Source organism: Pongo abelii, chromosome 11 (genome assembly GCF_028885655.2).
Source record: "Pongo abelii isolate AG06213 chromosome 11, NHGRI_mPonAbe1-v2.0_pri, whole genome shotgun sequence".
Classification (NCBI taxonomy): domain Eukaryota; kingdom Metazoa; phylum Chordata; class Mammalia; order Primates; family Hominidae; genus Pongo; species Pongo abelii.
The window spans coordinates 61,345,746-61,365,532 of NC_071996.2; the positions used below are offsets into that span (position 1 = coordinate 61,345,746).

The 19,787-nt window shown below is 44.7% G+C and overlaps 1 long non-coding RNA gene across 4 annotated transcripts in view; it reads right to left on the reverse strand.

Moving 5' to 3' along the window:
- LOC129057841 (uncharacterized) overlaps nucleotides 1-19,440 on the reverse strand; it is a 90,345-nt gene extending 70,905 nt beyond the window's left edge. For 3 of the 4 annotated variants that reach the window (XR_008522617.2, XR_008522618.2, XR_010136043.1), the window contains exons 1-3: nucleotides 19,183-19,440; nucleotides 11,525-11,634; nucleotides 9,277-9,859 (exon numbers count right to left, since the gene is read on the reverse strand). This is a non-coding gene — a long non-coding RNA (uncharacterized LOC129057841). Of the gene's footprint in view, nucleotides 1-9,276; nucleotides 9,860-11,524; nucleotides 11,737-19,182 lie in introns of those variants that run through there. The other variant, XR_010136044.1, reaches the window with a different exon arrangement.
- Nucleotides 19,441-19,787: the final 347 nt, after the last annotated feature.

Genomic DNA, 19,787 nt, shown 5'->3' on the forward strand with positions numbered 1-19,787 from the left:
TAGTAGCAAAGGGACAGATAGCTAAGGAAGGATCCTGCTCCACCCGCCCAGGGAAATCAACTCCTGAAGTTCTGTTCGACCCAACATAAGATCCATTGCAACAGATGGCACCAGAGATCCCAGTGTTGCCCTCCCCTTACCAGGGAAAGAGGCTCCCCACTCTTGAGCCCACAGTTCTTGCGCCTCCGCAAGACAAGCATATCCCTAGGCCACCCAGAGTAGACAAGAGAGGAGGTGAAGACTTGGGAGAAACCCCTCCCTTGGCAGCTCATTTACAACCCAAAACGGGGATACAAATGCCCCTGAGAGAGCAGCGGTATACTGGGATAGATAAGGATGGTCACGTGGTGGAGAGGCATGTTTTTGGGTACCAGCCCTTCACCTCTGCCGACCTTCTCGACTGGAAAAACAATACCCCATCCTATACCAAAAAGCCACAAGCTCTAATTGACTTGCTCCAAACTGTTATCCAGACCCACAACCCCACCTGGGCTGATTGCCACCAGTTGCTTATGTTCCTCTTTAACAGAGATGAAAGGCAGAGCGTGCTCCAAGCAGCAACTAAGTGGCTAGAGGAACATGCACCAGCTGATTATCAAAACCCCCAAGAGTATGTAAGGACCCAGTTACCAGGAACCGATCCCCAGTGGGACCCAAATGAAAGATAGGATATACAAAGGCTAAACGGAGACAGGGAAGCTCTCTTGGAAGGATTAAAGAGGGGAGCTCAGAAGGCTACAAACATTAACAAGGTCTCTGAGGTCATTCAGGGAAAAGAAGAAAGTCCAGCACAATTCTACCAGAGACCGTGTGAGGCCTATCGTATGTATACTCCCTTTGATCCCGATAGCCCTGAAAATCAGCGCATGATTAGCTTTAGTCAGTCAAAGCACAGAAGACGTTAGAAGAAAATTGCAGAAGCAGGCTGGGCTTGCAGGGATGAATACATCACAATTACTAGAAATAGCTAACCAGGTGTTTGTAAACAGGGATGCAGTAAGCCGTAAGGAAAACGGCAAAGAAAATGAACGTCAGGCCCGGCAAAACACCGACCTGTTTGTTAGCTGCAGCAGTCAGAGGGGTCCCCCCAAAGAGACAAGGGAAGGGGGGCCCTGGGAAAGAAACTCAGCTTGGCTGTCAGAGTTTGCAGTGTAACCAGTGTGCTTATTGTAAAGAAATAGGACAGTGGAAGAACAAATGCCCTCAGCTCAAAAGAAAACAAGGTGACTCAGAGCAGGAGGCCCCGGACAAGGAGGAAGGGGCCCTGCTCAACCTGGCAGAAGGGTTATTGGACTGAGGGGGACTGGGCTCAAGCATCCCCAAAGAGCCTCTGGTCAGAATGACAGTCGGGGGTAGAGACATTGATTTTCTTGTAGATAGCGGTGCTGAACATTCGTTAGTAACCGCCCCGGTCGCCCCCTTATCCAAAAAGACTATTGACATCATTGGAGCCACGGGGGTTTCAGCAAAGCAAGCTTTCTGCTTGCCTCGGACTTGTACTGTAGGAGGACATAAAGTCATTCATCAGTTTTGGTACATGCCTGACTGTCCCTTGCCCTTGTTGAGAAGGGACTTACTCAGCAAGCTGACAGCCACTATCTCTTTGACAGAGCACGGCTCTTTGCTGCTAAAGTTACCCAGAACGGGAGTCATTATGACCCTTACCCCATCCCCCAAGAGGAGGAATGGAGACTTTTAACTGAGCTGGGCCAAGAGATAAGACCAGCTATGGCTAAGCAGTGGCCAAGAGTACGGGCGTAAGACAACCCTCCAGGGTCGGCAGTCAACCAAGCCCCCGTACTCCTAGAAGTTAAGCCTGGGGCCCAGCCGGTTAGGCAAAAACAGGACCCGGTCCCTAGAGAAGCTCTTCAAGGTATCCAGGTCTGTCTCAATCACCTAAGAACTTTTGGAATTATTGTTCCTTGTCAGTCTCCATGGAACACTCCCCTCCTGCCTGTTCCCAAGCCACGGACCAAGGACTACTGGCCGCTACAGGATTTGCACTTGCTTAATCAAGCTACTCGGACTTTACATCCAACAGCACCTAACCCATCCACATTGTTGGGGTTGCTGCCAGCTGAGGACAGCTTGGACCTGAAAGATGCTTTCTTTCCTATCAGATTAGCCCCTGAGAGGCAGAAGCTGTTTGCCTTTCAGTGGGAAGATCCTGAGTCAGGTGTCTCTACTCAGCACACTTGGACCCAGCTTCCCCAAGGGTTCAAGAACTCCCCCACCATCTTCGGGGAGGCGTTGGCTCGAGACCTCCAGAAGTTTCCCACCAGAGACCTAGGCTGCATGTTGCTCCAGTAGGTTGATGACCTTCTGCTGGGACACCCCACAGCAGTCGGGTGCACCAAGGGAACGGATGCCCCACACCGGCACCTGGAGGACTGCGGGTATAAGGTGTCCAAGAAAAAAGCTCAGATCTGCTGACAGCAGGTACGTTACTTGGGATTTACTATCCGACACAGGGAACGCAGCCTGGGATCAGAAAGAAAGCAGGTCATTTGCAATCTACCGGAGCCTAAGAGCGGAAGGCAGGCGAGAGAATTCTTAGGAGCTGTGGGGTTTTATAGACTGTGGATCCCAAACTTTGCAGTAATAGCCAAAACTTTGTATGAGGTCACAAAGGGGGCGGGGGGCCGGGAACTTTTGGAATGGGGATCCCAACAACAGCAAGCCTTTCCTGAGTTAAAGGAAAAACTTATGTCAGCCCCAGCCCTGGGGCTACCCGATCTGACAAAGCCTTTTCCATTGTATGCGTCAGAGAGAGAAAAGATGGCAGCTGGACTTTTAACCCAAACTGTGGGGCCCTGGCTGAGGCCGGTGGCCTACTTCTCTAAACAACTAGATGGGGTTTCTAAAGGATGGCCTCCCTGTTGAGGGCCTTGGGGTTTCTAAAGGATGGCCTCCCTGTTTGAGGGCCTTGGCAGCAACTGCCCTGCTAGTACAAAAAACAAATAAGCTGACTCTTGGGCAAAACCTGAACATAAAGGCCCCCCATGCTGTGGTGACTTTAATGAATACTAAAGGACATCATTGGCTAACGAATGCCAGACTCACCAAGTACCAAACTTTGCTCTATGAAAATCCCCATATAACCACTGAAGTTTGTAACACCCTACACCCCGCCACTTTGCTCCCGGTATCAGAGAGCCCTGTTGAGCCTGATTGTGTAGAAGTGTTGGACTCAGTTGACTCTAGCAGACCTGACCTCCAGGACCAGCCTTGGGCATCAGTAGACTGGAAACTATACGTGGATGGGAGCAGCTTCTTCAACACCCAAGGAGAGAGAGGTGCAGGGTATGCAGTGGTAACCCTGGACACTGTTGTTAAAGCCAGATCGTTGCCCCAGGCCACTTCAGTCCAGAAAGCTGAACTCATTGCTTTAATTGGGCCTTAGAACTCAGTGAAGGCAAGACTGTAAACATTTACACTGATTCTCGGTATGCCTTTTTAACCCTTCAAGTGCGTGGAGCATGATAGAAAGAAAATGGCCGGCCTATTGAACTCTGGAGGAAAAGACAGAAAATATCAACAAGAGATCCTGCAATTATTAGAAGCAGTATGGAAACCCCACAAGGTGGCAGTTATGCATTGCAGAGGACACCAGCGAGCTTCCACCTTGGTGGGTTTGGGGAATCCCTGCGCTGACTCCGAGGCTCGAAAAGCAGCATCTACCCCCTTCTGGGCATCAGTCACAGCCCCTCTGCTCCCTCAAGCACCTGATCTTGGACCTACTTCTTCTAAAGAAGAAAAGGACTTTCTCCAGGTAGAGGGAAGGACAAGTGATGGAGGAAGGATGGATTTGGTTACCAGATGGGACAGTAACTGTGCCACAGCTGCTAGGAGCTGCAGTCGTACTGGCTGTGCATAAAACCACCCATCTAGGTCAAGAGTCACTGGAAAAATTGTTAGGCTGGTATTTCTACATCTCGCATTTGTCAGCCCTCGCCAAAACGGTGACGCAGCAGTGTGTTACCTGCAGACAGCATAATGCGAGGCAAGGTCCAGCCGTTCCGCCCAGCATACAAGCTTATGGAGCAGCCCCCTTTGAAGATCTCCAGGTAGACTTCACAGAGATGGCAAAGTGTGGAGGTAACAAGTATTTACTAGTTCTTGGGCGTACCTACTCTGGGTGGGTGGAGGCCTATCCAACATGAACTGAGAAAGCTTGTGAAGTAACCCATGTGCTTCTTCGAGATCTGATTCCTAGATTTCGACTGCCCTTACGGATCGGCTCAGATAACGGGCCTGTGTTTGTGGCTGACTTGGTACAGAAGACGGCAAAGGTATTGGGGATCACATGGAAACTGCATGCCACCTACCGGCCTCAGAGTTCCGGAAAGGTGGAGCGGATGAATCGGACTATCAAAAATAGTACTATTGTCTTCCCCGCTGGATATTTAAAGCAACACCACAAGGGGCGTCAAACCACCTGCTAAATTTGAGGGAATGTTATCCTCTCCGCCCCTCCCCCGGCCCCGGATATTAGGACAGTCACACAGGGGTAATGTACACCCACTGCTTTATTGGGGGTAATATCATCCTCTCCCTTCTTGGATATTAGGAACAATATCACACTGTGCGTGTACGCCTGTCACGAAATTCAATGGAATGTCATCCTGTGCCTCCCTGGATATGACGAACAATATCATGGGGGAAGTGATATTGGAAGTGATATCATTCTCTCCCCTCTGGAAGTTAGGGACAATATCACAGGGGTAGTGTACACTCTCTGGGATGTTGGGACTAATATTATCCTCCCGCCCCCTGGATATTAAAAACCATATCACAAGGGGTGTGTACACTCACTTCGATATTGGTATTAATACCATCCTCTCCCTCTTTGGATATTCAGTGCCGTATTTCAGGTGGGGTATATACCACCTGCAATATTGGAAGTAATACTATTTTCTTCCCCCCTGGATATCAGAAACAATATCACAGGGGGGTGTGAACAACCCCTGTGATATTTGGAGTAATATCATCGTCTCCCCTCATGAATATAAGAACAATATCGCAGGGGGGTGGTGTACGACCCCTTTCATATTTGATATCATCCTCTTCCCCCCTGGATATTAGGAACAATATCAGGAACGGATGTACAGATCCTGCGACCTTTGCTGTCATATAATTGTCTCTCCCTTAGATATTAGGAAAAAATGTCACTGGGGATGTGAACAGCCCTGCGATATTGGGAGAAGTATCATCCTCTCCTCCCTTGGATATTGGGAACAATATCACAGGGGAGGTGTACTGCCTCTGCGATATTGGGAGTACAATTATCCTCTCTTCCCCTGGATATTAGGAAGGGTATCAGAGGGGGAGGGTGTACATTCCCTGTGATATTCAATGTAATCTTATCCTCTCCATCCCACGGTATTAAGAACAATATTATAGGAGTGGTGTACACCCTCTGCGATACTGAGAGTCATATCATCCTCTTTCGCTCTGGATATTAGGAACAATATCACAGGGTTGTGTACACCCCCTGCGATATTGGGAGTAATATCATCCTCTCTCCCTGTGGATATTAGGAAGAGTATCACAGGGCTGTGTAAACCCCCTGCGGTACTGGGAGTAATATCATCCTCTCTCCCTCTGGATATGAGGAAGATTTTCAGAGGGGTGTGTACACCCCCTGCGATATGGGGAGTAATATCATCCTCTCCACCCAGGAAATGACTAACAAGGTCACGGGGGAGTGTACTCCCCCTGCAATATTGGGAGTAATGTGGTCCTCCCCAAACCTGGATGTTAGCAACAAGATCACAGAGGGGGTGTACACACCCTGCGACATTGGAAGTAATATGATCCTCTCCCTACCTGGGTATTGGGAAAGATATCACAGCGCGGGTATACATTTCCTATGCTGTTGGGAGTAATATCATTCTTTTCCTTTCTGGATACAAGGAAGACTATCACACGGGTGCTGTACAATTACTTCTATATTAGGAGTAATATCATCCTCTCCCTGTTGGGACATTAGGAACAATATCCCAGTGGGGTGTCCACCCTCTGCAATATTGGGAGTAATATCATCCTCTATTTCCCTGGATATTGGGCACAATATCACAAAAGGTGTACAACCCCTGCGATATTGGGAGTAATATCATACTCTCCTTCCCTGGATATTAGAAAACAGTATCATCAGGGCTGAACACCCCCTGCGATAATGGGAGTCATATTTTCTCTTTCATAGGCCATTAGGAACAATATCACAGCAGGTGTTTACACACCCTGTGATATTGGAGGTAATATCATCCTCTGCCAAATGGAATATTACCAACAATATCAAACAGGGGTGGTGTACACCCCCTGTGATATTGGGAGTAATATCATTCTCTCCACCTCCAGAGAGGTTTAAAAAGATAACCTCAGGCTAAAACAGCTGACTGATTCAAATGTTGATGCGCCCATCCCTGAGCTGGGTGCAAATTATTTAACTTCCTTTGGCCTTCATTTTGTTATCTGTAAAAAGGGAAGATTAATATCCAACTTTTGATTTTATGTGAGATTAAATGAAATAATGCTGGTAAAGCACTTAATGTTTTAAGTGGCTGGTACTCAAAACAATGTTAGTTCTTTCAACAAAAAACACCATGAAGAGCCGGGCACGGTGGCTCATGCCTGTAATCACGGCACTTTGGGAGGCCGAGGCAGATCACCGGAGGTCAGGACTTCAAGACCAACCTGGCTAACATGGTGAAACCCCATTTCTATTAAAAATACAAAAAAATTAGCCAAGTGTGGTGGCATGTACCTGTAATCCCAGCTACTCGGGAGGCTGAGGCAGGAGAGTTGCTTGAATCCGGGAGGTGGAGGTTGCAGTGAGCTGAGATTGTACCATTGCACTCCAACTTGGGCAACAAGAGTGAAAAAACAAAAAACAAACAAAAAACACATTAATAGGCACACCACAGATTGGAAAAAAAAAATTACAGCATATTCATCTGAAAAAGAAAAGCCAGGTGTGGTGGCTTATACCCATAATCCCAGCACTTTGGGAGTCCAAGTCAGGAAGATTGAGCCCAGGAGTTTAAGACCAGAACAGACAACATAGCAAGACCTCACCTCATCTCTACTGGAAAAAAAAAAAACTAGCCAGACACAGTGGCTTGTGACTGTAGTCCCAGCTACTGCGGAGGCTGAGACAGGAGGATCACTTGAGCACAGGAGGTTGAGGCGGCAGTGAGCTATAATTACACCCTTGCACTCTAGCCTGAATGAACAGAACAAGACCCTGTCTAAAAAAAAAAAAAAAAAAAAAAAAGTCGGAGGGCATCTATATCCTCAATACATGAAGAATTGTCACAAGTCAACAATAAAAACAACCACCTCATTTAAAACATGGGCACAAAACTTGGACAGACTCTTCAGAAAAGAAGATACACAGATGGTTAAAGGCATATGAAAAGGTGCTCAACATTATTATTCATCCGGGAAATGCATATAAAGCAACAGTGAGACATCATTTCACACTCAATAGGATGACTAAAATCAAGAAAGACTGATAATACTAAACATCAGCAATGAAGCAGAGCAACTGGAACTCTCAGACCTGGCTGCCAGGAGTATAAAGAGGTGCAATTGCTTTGAAAACCAGCCTGGCACTTCCATCAGTTTAAACACACATTAAGCCTATAAACCAGAAATTACACTCCTTGTATTTATCCAAGAAAATTAAAAGCTATAACCTCAAGAACACTTGTCCATGAATGTTTGTAGCAGCCTTATTTTTAGTAGCCCCAAAGTAGACACAACCCAAATGCCCTTCAACAGAGAAAAGATGAACGAATAGCAGCATGTTCCTACAATGGAATACCACTTAGCCATAATAAGAAAACAACTATCGATACTTGCAACATGATGACTCTCCAAACCATTATGTTGAGTGAAAGAAACTGGACACAAAAAGGACATTCCAGATGAAGCACAAGAAAGGCCACGTTAACCTTTGGTGCTTTTGGTAACAAGAAGGATTGATTGGAAAGAGGCACGAGAGAACTTTCTGGGATCAGGAAAATGTTCTATCCTGTTTTCGTTGGTGGTTATATGGGTGTATATAATTTCCAAAATTCATAGAACTGAACATTTAAGATCTGTGCATATTGTTGTGTTAAATGATACATTGACGGCTGGGCGTGGTGGCTCATGCCTGTAATCCCAGCACTTTGGGAGGCCGAGGTGGGCAGATCACCTGAGGTCCAGAGGTCGAGACCAGCCTGACCAACATGGAGAAACCCCACCTCTACTAAAAATACAAAATTAGCTGGGCATGGTGGTGCAGGCCTGTAATCCCAGCTACTCAGGAGGCTGAGGCAGGAGAATTGCTTGAACCCGGGGGGTGGAGGTTGTGGTGAGCTGAGATCGCGCCATTGCACTCCAGCCTGGGCAACAAGCAAAATTCCGTCTCAAAAAAATAAATAAATAAATAAATTATACATTGCTATAAAATAACTTATGTTACTTATTATTTTATCATGATTACAACAAATCATCAGCAAAGCCATGGGCCTCATGGAGAACAGGAACAGGACCAGCAGCTGTTCAGGATACATCAGTAGCTCTGTGACTCCAATATTTTGTGGTCCCATCAGAACTGAGCATCTGCCGTTCCCTCATCTAGTGACTCTGTTTTCATGACTCAGATTCTCTCTCGACTCTCCAATTATTTCTCCTGCTGCCTCTCTCATTACCTCTCTTGGTTCCCATTGTAATTTTTCCTATGCTTCTCTCTCACCCCCAGAGAGAATAAGATTTGGTGAGTTAATTAACATTCCCTGACTATTGGTCTGATCTCTCATATCCTGCCATCTCAAAAGCCTCCGCTGTCCTTGCTTATAACATCTAGAGGTGCCTTTGTTAGAACTCCATTTCTGGTCCAGTCTGTACGGCCAGGGTGGCAGGGTCTCATGACACACTTCATGGCAATTTGGGTGGAAGGCAGGAACTCCAGGGGCTGTGAGGGTGGCTGAGCACTTGAAGGTTCCTGAGTCATTGTGATGACCGTGTTCAATCACGGGGAAACAGTGCCCCTCAGCTCCCCAGTGTCTGAGTCTCCCGCCCTGGTTTTGGGGCACACATCACTGTAGCAGGAAGGATCCAAAAGTGTGTGTTTTACACCCATAATACTGCTTTAATACCTTGTCCTGATAAGGTCGCGATGTTACCAGGGCTGTCTTGTCAAATACATGCTTAACGTCAACTCTTAACTCGTCAAAGAAACCCAGAAAAACCTGTTGATCAAACAAAGCTAAGGGAGAACATCACCTTGACAGTCTTCATAATGTCTCATCACAGGAAAGTACAGAGAGATGTTTTTGGGTTTTCAGGACCAGCGTTGAGGATTTTCAGGCAGGTCTTGCCTGAAACTGGTCGGAACTGGTCGGAATGAGGTAGAGTTTATGACATAATATGACATAATAGCTTTGTGTGGTGGCTCCGTGAGACGAGGGTCCTGAGGGATGTCTTGATGGGCAAGCTGCTGGTTGGTTCATACTCCTGTCTTCCAGGGCTATTAGTTTCCTGGAGCAAGCAACTGACATATTTTTGCCTGTTCCCAGCACTGGTTAATACAGGGAGAGGCAACTGTGTTTTCAGCTTTTATTGATTTGCTTGTAAAATGTTAAAGCTATTTCTCACTTATTCTACTTGAATCTCCCACCTTCAAATCCATCAGTTACAAACAAGGTTTCGGTGTGCATCGCAGTCATGGGAGACCTTGGGTAGAGAGCAGGTTGTGATAGGGTGGCTATGGTTTTTAAATTTCTACGAGACAGTAGGGGGCTTATGTTTTACCCCTTGTTTTTCTTCAATTACTTTATGATCCGGAGCACTCTTCAATTTTCCCCATCTGTAAAATAAGGAAAATTAATGTATCTACTTCATGGAATTGTGGGGAGGATTAAATGACTTACCTAAGTGTGGAGAACCTGGAAAGTATTACTATTATGATTATTTCCCAATTTCTCCACCCTGGACACTGCAGCAGTCTGTCTGCCATGAAGCTGTCTTGGTGAGTCCTGCTGTGGCACTTGCCCAGGTCTTTTCCTGCCCCCTCACCTTTTGCCCTCAGTAACCACGTGCACCAGTATGGCCATAGTGGTTATTTAAAATATTGAGAAACTTCTCTTCAGGTGTGCAAGCCCCTCAAGTGTCCTCTACCACTGTCACCACCACTGCTTCCTGGAACATTCCATTTTCTCTGTCAGGCAACTAAAGGTTAAACATCTCTTCCTCGTTTACACAAGGGGCCTCCAAGCCCCTGCTCAACACCATTCTCTCTCTGCTCCCTGCCTCTGTTCATGGTTCCTGCCCCCCACATGCTTTTTGTGCCTCCTTCTCTCAATATTCACCTGTCCAGATAATAGTGTGCAGATTTGTTGTTGTTGTTGTTAAGACAGAGTCTCGCTGTCACCCAGGCTGCAGTGCAGTGACACCATCACAGCTCACTGCAGCCTCAACTTCCTGGGCTCAAGTGACCCTCCCACCTCAGCCTTCTGAGTAGCTAGGACTACAGACACACACTACCATGCTTGGCTAATTTTTGCATTTTTTGTAGAGATGGGGTTTCACCATGTTGCCCAGGCTGGTCTCCAACTCCTAGGCTTAAGTGATCCGCCCACCTCAGGCTCCCAAAGTGCTGGGATCGCAGGCTTGAGCCACTGTGTGTGGCCAATGTGCAGCTTTTTAAAAACATGTTGCTACAAGCCATGGGGCTATATACAGGTGTGTACAGTTACAAGTGAAGACTCTCAGTAGGTTCCTCACTTGAGTTTGATTCCATTTAGGAATCATTTACTGAACCCGGCATTGTGCTGAGCTGGGGGCTACCAAACAAGGAACTCTCCTCAAACCTCAGCTAGAAAATGTCCTCAGCTGGTTCAGGCTAAGGCTACATTAGCTCAAAGGCTGAGGGTCCAATATGTCAGCTCAGCCTCTGGAGTTGAGCCGACTCCCTGGCCACAAACCCTCTGCCTGTTCCTACTGAAGTTGGTGACAACCTTAGGCTTGCTCTAATGTAGTTCTCCTGGTACCAGCCACTACCAGACTAAAGCCCTTTTCTCTCCCACTAGCAGTCTTCTCTGCTTTACACCCAGATGCTCAGTTTCTCCTGCTATGCTCAGAATTAGAGGCAGTTTGTTTCCATTGGAAGGAATAAAGTGACATTCCTTGTTCACCTCCTGACTGCTAGAGGAAGGTGCCACACGTGTAACCACATACATCATATCCCACATTCAGACCAAGCAAGCCTTGGTCTGATGACCAAGGAGGGATGGAGTTGGGGGCATTTGCCACAGGCCTCCCTCTTTCAACTCCCCCACTGTTTCAAATGTCAGTGGCAGAAGTTCTGTCAGCTCAGGAGTGGGAGGAGGCACAGTGTGCGTGTGGAGGAACAGATGGCTGCAGGGGGTTGGGGCTGAGCCATTCTCCACCCCCCTGCCCGGCTTGTCCTGGCAAGTTCGTTCACTGATGGAGCACAGCCTGAGTGTTCACAGCCCCTGCCCAGTCTCCCCACCTCTGTTCTCTCTCACTGCTGTTCATCCTCCTTGGAAGCCAGAGTCCTTTCTCTCCTTCCACAAGGAATCCTGTCACGCTCTGCTTCACAGCCTTTGTTGACTTGCTTGGCTACAGGATAAAATGCCAACTCGGTACCTTGGCCCAGGTCACCTCCCATGTGCTACTAAAACACAGGGTGCTCCTGCCATTCCTAAAGGGATCACACTCTCTAGACCCTACCCCAGGGCACAGACTATTATTTCCACCCGGAATTCTTAGAACCTTCCCTCACACCCTTCCCACCTGCTAAACTCCTATTCACCCTTCAAAATCCACTCCAATATTGCTTCCTCTGGAAAGCTTTCCCCAAGGCCTCTGTGGAAAAAGAGTTGTTCCCTCCTCAGGGTCCCCTCAGCACTAGGTTCATACATCTAAATCAGCATATTACAGGTCTTACTATAATTTATCTGTTTACATGTCTCTCTCCCCAACCAGTTCACAAGATCCTCAAGTACATAATCCTTGTCTTAAGTTGATGCTCAATGTATTTAGTGAATAAATGAATGAAAAGTCAAATACACACTACTTATAGATTCTTCTTAAGCTTTAATATGCTTCTGAGGGTTATCAATGTTCTTGAGCCTCTGCCTTTCCCTCCCCATTCACCCCACCTGTGGCTTAGGGATTATGGGAAAAGGGAAATTATAATGACTGTGAAGTGGAGCACCCCGTCTCTAGAACCACGTCCCTGCCCGTTTTGATATTCTCTCCTCTCTTGGAGGACCCTCCTCCCTGCCAGATGCTCAGGTAGAGAGCAAAGCAAAATACCAACTAGTGTGTGCCTGTGGCTGAGTCATTTGACATCTCTAGACTGCAGTGTCTCATCTGAGAAATTGGAGATTAGAACCAGGTGACGTCAAAGGCTCTGGAGTTCTGACAAGCTATAAGTCATGAAGAAAGTCGTTGGAATTTTAGGCATCCCCAAAACTAGAGAATAGAAATGTGCACAGGGCCTCTTCAGTGTTCGCACAATATAAATCTGTTTATCCATGAAGAAGGCCGACCCTGGCAGTGGCTTCTTTCTTTCCTGACACATCACTCCCACCACTTCTGGTTCAAAGCTACCTCCTGAGTTGTCAGCTGGGCACCTTGGGAGCCTTTGTTCTTGGCTTATTAACATTGATGGAACAGCATTTTCAACAGCTACAACCAGTATAATCCAAACTTTCCATATTAAAAAAACTTTTTTATTTTATTTTTTTTATATTTTTTATATTTTTATATTTTTTTATATTTTATATTTATTTTTTTCCCACCACCACTCACCCCAGACTATTTGCAGAGATAGAGAGGCCTGGGCACTTGTGTTTTGTTGGGGACTCTGAACAACTGTGCAGGTAGTATACTGCACAACTCTAGGGGGCTCCCTTCACACTGAAGTCATTGTAGACTTGCACATGCATTAGGATACGTTTTTTTGCAGATGGCAGCAAAGTATCTGAGGAAAAGTTGCATTTTCTCACCTGCACAAGGTACTTAGGAGGTTAGCTCCAGTGCTAACTTTTTTTCAAAAGGAAACTATGCCAGGCCGGGCAAAGTGGCTCACGCCTGTAATCCCAGCACTTTCGGAGGCCAAGGCGGGTGGATCACTTGAGGTCAAGAGTTCGAGACAAATACAAAATACAAAATATTAGCCGAGTGTTGCAGCATGCGCCTATAGTCCCAGCTACTTGGAAGGCTGAGGCAGGAGAATTGCTTGAACCCGGGAGGTGGAGGTTGCAGTGAGCTGAGATCGTGCCACTGCACTCCAGCCTGGGCAACAGAGCAAGACTCCATCTCAAAAAAAAAAAAAAAAAGAAAAGAAACGAAGAAAGAAAACGATGCCAAAATAGCATTATGCAAATTGTGGTAGACATCAATGTTTCCATGTTACAAATCAATATTTTTAATATCGTGGTAAAAAAAAAATCTCACATAAAATTTACCCTTTTAGGCTTTTCTTTTTTTTCTTTTTTCTTTCTTCCTTTTTTTTTTTTTTTTTTTTTGAGACTAAATTTTGCTCTTGTTGCCCAGGCTGGAGTACAATGTCGCAATCTTGGCTCACTGCAAACTCCGCCTCCCAGGATCAAATGATTCTCCTGCCTCAGCCTCCTGAGTAATGGGGATTACAGGCATGCACGGCCACGCCCAGCTAATTTTGTATTTTTGGTAGAGACAGGGTTTCACCATGTTGGTTAGGCTGGTCTCGAACTCCTGACCTCAGGTGATCCACTGTCCTGGCCTCCCAAAGTGCTGGGATTACAGGCGTGAGCCACTGCACCCGGCCTCCTTTTAGCCATTTTTAAGTATATAGTCTAGAAACGTTAAATACATTTACATTGTTGTGCAACTGATCTTTAGAACCCTTTTCATCTGTCCAAACTGAAACTCTACACACATTAAGTCATAACACCCCACTCTCCCTTCTACCTAGTCCCTGACAACCACCATTCTACTTTCTGTCTCTATGAATATGATTCCTGTAGGTAGCTCAGATAAGTGAAATCGTACAGTATTTGTCTTTTTGTGACTGGCTTACTTCACTCAGCAATGACCTCAAGGTTCATTATGTTCACATGTTGCATTATGTGTCAGAATTTCCTTCCTTTTTAAGGCTGAATAATATTCCATTGTGTGTATAGACCATATTTTGTTTATCCATTCATCTGCTGATGAACACTTGAGTTGCTTCTACCTTTTGGCTACTGTGAATAATGTTGGTATGAATGTGGGTGTACAAATAAACATTTTTAACACATCAAAAATATTTCATGATGAATAATTCCTTTGGCCCTTTCAGAGTATCAGGGATGGCTCCTTTAACTTTATTTTCTTTTGAGGGTGTGAGGCCAGGGCCACGTGGGCCTGCTGCTCCCACCCCAGACTGCCATAGGCTCTTTTTATATGATTCTTCTAGCTGGCCTTCCTAGCATAATTGACAATCAGATAGATTTTAAGAACCCTCCTCTGTACAACAAAATTATTTTTAGAAATAATTATGAAATGGGCCGGGCACAGTGGCTGACGCCTGTAATCCCAGCACTTTGGGAGGCGGAGGTGGGTGGATCACCTGAAGTCAGGAGTTTGAGAGCAGCCTGACCAACATGGCAAAACCCATCTCTACTAAAAATATAAAAATTAGCCAGGCATGGTGGAAGGTGCCTGTAATCCCAGCTATGTGGGAAGCTGAGGCATGAGAATCACTTGAACCCGGAAGGTGGAAGTTGCACTGAGCCGAGATAGCGCCATTGCATTCCAGCCTGGGCAACAAGAGCAAAACTCTGTCTCAAAAAAAGAAAAAAAAAAGAAAGAATCATGAAATGAAGTGAATAATAATGATAGTCTAAAAAGAAATGCAGACAGTGATCATTTTCTTTTATTGAACTTTGTCTATATCGAGAACTAAAACTGTCTACAGTCATACAGCTTACTGTCTGCATTAACATCACTACTCATCCAGAATATTCTTGATCAAGAAGATAAACTGAATTTCCTGAAATAGCAATTTCTCTAAATAGGCTATCAATTTGCTCTCCGCGGGATGTCTTAGTCTGTTCCAGCTGCTATAACAAAATACCATAGACTGGGTGTCTTAAACAACAGATTTTCTTCTTCCCACAGCTCTGGATGATGAGCAGTTCAAGATCAAGGTGCTAGTAGATTTGGTTCTCTGCTGCCTTCTCATTGTGTCTTCACATGGCCTTTCTTCAGTGCGTGTACGTGGAGAGAAAGCGCTGGTGTGTAGTACTCTTCTGATAACGACACTATCCATGATGGGGGCTCCACCCACATCACCTCATCTAAACCTAATTACATCCAAGGGCCCCACCTCCAGATACACTTGACCCTTGAACAACATAGGTTTGAACTGGGCAGGTCCATATATACACAGATTTTCCTCCACCTCTACCTGAAACAGCAAGACCAACCACCCCCTTTTTCCTTCCCCTGAGCTTACTTAATGTGAAGACCACAAGAATAAGACCTTTATGATGATCCACTTCCATTTATTTATTTATTTATTTATTTAGAAACACAGTCTCACTCTATCGCCCAGGCTGGAGTGCAGTGGTGCCATCTCGGCTCACTGCAATCTCTGCCTCCTGGGTTCAAGCCATTCTTCTGCCTTAGCCTCCCGAGTAGCTGGGATTACAGGTGCATGCCACCACACCTGGCTAATTTTTGTATTTTTAGTACAGACGGGGTTTCACCACATTGGTCAGGCTGGCCTCCAACTCCTGACCTCGTGATTTGCCCACCTCAGCCTCCCAAAGTGCTGGGATTACAGGTGTGAGCCACCGCACCTGGCCCCACTTCCATTTAATGAATGGTAAATATTTTTCTCTTCGTTATGATTTTCTTCTTCTTTTTTTTTTTTTTAATGTTTTATAGAGACAAAGCCTCACTATGTTGCCCAGGCTGATCTTGAATTCCTGAGCTCAAGTGATCCTCCCATCTCAATCTCCCAAAGTGTTGGGATTACAGGCATGACCCACTACACCTGGACCCTTATGATTTTCTTAATAATATTTTATTTTCTCTAGGTTACTTTATTGTAAGAATACAGGATATGATACACATAACACACAAAGTATGTGTTAATTGACTATGTTATTGGTAAAGCTTCTGGTTAACAGTAGGCTATTAGTAGTTAAGTTTTCAGGGAATCGAAAATTACACACAGATTTTTTTTTACTTTGTGGGGGATCAGTGCACCTAACTCTTGCATTGTTCAAGGGCCAACTGTACCATGACATTGAGGACTAGGACTCTAACATATGAATTTGGGGGGACATAAACATTCAGCACATAACACAGCTAAATAGCATCTTCTCAAAGCAATAGCAAGCTCAACTGAAATTATCAAATGATTGTTTACTGTTTGAAGACTCATTTCAAAAGCCTATCTTCTCTGTATTCACCAATACTAAACTGTTATGAACTTTGTCCCATCTCAGTCAAGCCTGACATCAAAAGACCCACCTTAAACAAGACCCCAGAAACCTCATAAATATCCCCACCTCTGGCTTCCTTGCTATTAAGATTTCATCAAGATCGTAACCTCCACAGCAGCCAACAATATAATCGAGTCAATTTTTAAAATTTTTAATAAAAAATAAAGTATACAGGACAAAAAGGGAAACATGTAATGGATTGATACCTTTAAAACACATTCATAGAAAAAAAAAAAAAAAAAGGCAAGCCAGGCATTGTGGCTCACAGAGGTAATCCCATCACTTTAGGAGGTCGAGATGGAAGAATCACTTGAGCCCAGGAGTTGGAGAACAACCTGGGCAACATAGTGAGACCCCATCTCTTAAAAAAAAAAAATAGCTGGGTGTGGTGGTATGCATCTGTAGTCCCAGCTACTCAGGAGGCTGAGGTGAAAGGATCACTTGAGCCCAGGAGGTCAAGGCTTCAGTGAGCAGTGACTACACCACTGCCTCCAGCCTGGGCAACAAAGCAAGACTCTGTCTCAAAAATAAAAAAAAAAGGAAGGCAAACACGTATGTACATTTGGTCTGTTGCACTAATGAATAGGATTATGGTTTCTATTTTCAAGCCTTCTACAAATTTGTCAAGAACTGTGAAAATCAAACTTCTTCACTCATATTAAACAAATAATATTAATTTTGAAAAGTTGCTTTCAAATGAGTCAATACAAACACAAATAGTTAAGAAAAAACTTAAGCATCAAGGTGAGATTGATTCATAAAAATTCCATGTCAAAGTCAATCTGAGATTGTAATACAGTCCATGTAATTTCTTGAGGATGAATTATAGCAGTTTTCAAACATTTCTGCAGTGAAAAAAAAAAAAAAATCCCCTCAAGCATCCTCACCAGGAAATTCATGATAAATTTCTTCTGCATTTAGTTAAAACTTCTCAAGTTATTCTTTTGCAAAAATCAGAGAAAGTGGCTGACTGATAGTAAATGTTCATCGTATTTGATCCTTTATTTTAGAATGAATGTCCAGTTCTTGCTGAAAATAATTCAGGCATTCAAAATTCTCTTTTTGATTTCTTCTGGCCGTGTAAGACCTGCATCTTTTGTTGTTTCTCCTGACATTTTTCTTTGAAATGTCCATTTCCTTATATTTTGTTTTTGCAGAGTTAATGGTCTTCTTGAAGTCTATGTACCCATCTGGAGTAAACAATTTCACTGTACACTGTTCTAGGTTGATTCTGGCTGTTTGTTAATATGTTTGTGAAGTCACATAGAATGACAGAATTAAAGTCACCCAAGCTCTGTTCCTATGTCTTTACAATCACTGTATTATCACTGATCATTTCAAATCTACAGTTTAGACTCAGAAATACATGGTAGAACTGTGCCCAATCTGAGGTCTGATAGTTACAATTTATTGTGAACTTACTCCTGAAACAAATGCTTGTAGCTGCATATGTCATAGGCCAACTGTGTAACTGGAAATTCTCCAAATTGACTTCCATGACGTAGAACAGAATGTTTGTGAAAGGATATATAATGAAAACATGCTAATTGGAAGCATACATAGTTAAAACTGGAAAGAAAGCAAAGTCCTTGTTTAGAACTTAAATGAAAAATGTTCAGGGAGAATTTGTTTATCATTGCTGTTTAGAATCACTGTCTGATGGTGATAATAATGCGCAGGCCACCTTTTAGTTAGTTTTACTATTGTTTTTCAGTTTCCTTCAGGTAATGCCCACCTTAGTGCCTGCACAGGGACTATGCTCCCATGGGCCTGCCCCCAGGCCTGCACCTCCTGAGGTTGCCCAGGAGGGAGACTCAGGTAAGACTGTAGTCACCCCTGCAGCAGGACTTCTTCCTTGTCAAGACAATCCCGGCTGGCACGGTGGCTCGTGCCTGTAATCCCAGCACTTTGGGAGGCTGAGGTGGGCAGATCACTTGAGGTCAGGAGTTTGAGACCAGCCTGGCCTGGCCAACATGGTGAAACTGAAATACAAAAATTAGCTGGCTGTGATGGTGACAGCACCAGCCTGTAATCCCAGCTGCTCAGGAGGCTGAGGCACAAAACTCGCTTGAACCCAGGAAGCAGAGGTTGCAGTGAGCCAAGATTGCGCCACTGCACTCCAGCCTGGGTGACACAGTGAGACTCTGTCTCAAAAAAAAAAAAAAGACAATCCCAATTATCTTTACAGCTCCACCTCTCAGGCCAGGGGACTATGCCCAATTCAGGAGAATATACTAATTAATCTAAAATTTTGAGTTAATTTCTCCTTGCCTGTAATGGTTTAGGAGTGGGTATTTGTTGAAAATCTAGCCAAAGAAGTTTGAGGGAAGTCTAATTTGGGGGCTTCCGAATCCATCAATGCACTGCAGGCATTGTCTATAGCTAAACAAATAAGGTGGGTGTTATATACATACATATATATGCATAAAACACATATATTGTATAACACATGTATATAGCACATATGTATATATACATACATGTATGTGTCTATATACACACACAAAGATATATATCACCTTGTTTCCTATGTATGTGTATACTATTGAGATTAATAAAAATAAAAATACATGTTCACATAAATGAGGTACTAAATTCATAGAAGCTTTTAGTCTTTATGTATTTTTCTCAATCAAAAGATACAAAAACTACAAATACTATTACATGCAGGTTCATGTCTTACCTTTATGCTTAAAAGGAGTCCTCTTATTTCTCTCTGTCATTAAATAGCCTATCATCGAATTTTTCTGTCAACCACTAGAGGGTAGTATAGACCAGAGAAAAAGCCCAAGCATCCAGTTGGCGGCAGCACATTCCTGAGACTAAGTGCTGCAGTGATAAACAGCTATTTGGTTAGAATGACCAGTGTAGGCAAAACAATTTAGGCCCCACTTTATAAAAACTCAAAATAAAAATACCGTTACCGGCCGGGCGCGGTGGCTCACGCGTGTAATCCCAGCACTTTGGGACGCCGAGGCGCTTGGATCACGAGATCAGGAGATCGAGACCATCCTGGCTAACACGGCGAAACCCCGTCTCTACTAAAAATACAAAAAAAAATTAGCTAGGCATGGTGGCGGGCGCCTGTAGTCCCAGCTACTCGGGAGGCTGAGGCAGGACAATGGTGTGAACCCGGGAGGCGGAGCTTGCAGTGAGCCGAGATCGCACCACTGCACTCCAGCCTGGGCGACAGAGCGAGACTCCGTCTCAAAACAAAAAAAATACTGTTACCAAATTCCATGAGAAATATATATATTTAACCGGTTAGACAAACTTAGACATGAAGTG